Genomic DNA, 1,266 nt, shown 5'->3' with positions numbered 1-1,266 from the left:
GCTCGTCCATTTGTACAACTTGGGCCACCAATAGTGGTGACTCACAGAGTTGTACATTCTCTCACGATCGAGATGACCTCTGAGTGGCGTGTCATGAGCCTCATAGGGGATGCGGTATCTCATATCCTCACCATGAGGAACCCCAATTTGTGGTGTATCCGTTGAATGGGTGCTATAATATAGCAACCCACATATTCAACGAATATCGGTGCAATCGTGCACGCATTCGTGATGACAATCTCTTGTCCGAGTTTTCAAACTCCTTGCTTCCTAGAACCCGTAGCAACACCCATCACCCGAATACGCGGTGTGGATCAAATCTGTCACAGACGACGCTACAGTTGTAATATGAGCAAGCTCATAGTCTGGTCTGCGTGACAACGCGTCAGCCAAAGCAGTCTGCTTTCCCGGCTTATACTTCACCTCGAAGTTATCGTCTGCAAAGAGGGAAAGTCATCTAGCCATCCTCCGCGAGAGGTGGGGCGACTGAGTCGCAGTGCGCAATGACGCATGATCTGTGTAGGCCACAAATGGCTTGGAGCCGAGCAGGTGGACTCTGAACTGACAAGTGCATACTTTATCGCAAGTAGCTCCTTGTCATGAACTGGGTAGTTCTTCTCTGCAGCTTTGATCTGTCTAGATTTGAACGCGATCGCCCGATCTCGCACCTCGGCGTCTGCAGCAGTGCACAGCCTAATGCAAAGTCCGAAGCGTCACATACGACGCTGAAAGGACGATCAGGGTCTGGTCGCGCCAGTATTGGCTGTCTTTGACCCCGTCAAATGCTTCCTGGTGTTCGGTGTTTCAATACCATTCCGCATCCTTTGTAAGAAGATTGTATAATGGCCCGGCCATTTCTGCGTAGTTTACGCTGTACTTGTGCAAGTAATTGGCAAGACCAAGCCGCTTACGCAAGTCGTTCTGTTTCTTTGGAACCGGCCAATCGACAATGGCCTTGACCTTAGCGGGATCCGCTCGAAGGCCGCGCTTCCCAATGAAGCACCCTAAAAGGAAATCTCTTCTGCGCCAAAGATGAACTTGCCTGCGTTGGCGTACAGTTTGTTGGTGCGCATGCACACGCGCACCGCTCTTAGATAGGCGATGTGTTTCTTCTAATCTGTCCTCCCGTGCTCCTTACGACTGTGAGCGAAAATGTCGTCAAAGTATGTCTGTGCATACGCCCTGTGGGGCCTGAAAAACTGCGTCACAAGACGATTGAATGTTGCTGGTGCATTTGACAGCCCTTGGGGCATCACCAGCCACTCT

The sequence above is a fragment of the Plasmopara halstedii genome (assembly GCF_900000015.1).
Source record: "Plasmopara halstedii genome assembly, contig: Scaffold_3060, whole genome shotgun sequence".
NCBI lineage: Eukaryota > Oomycota > Peronosporomycetes > Peronosporales > Peronosporaceae > Plasmopara > Plasmopara halstedii.
The sequence above is the reverse complement of the archived record's forward strand: the minus strand, read 5'-3'. Positions refer to the sequence as shown.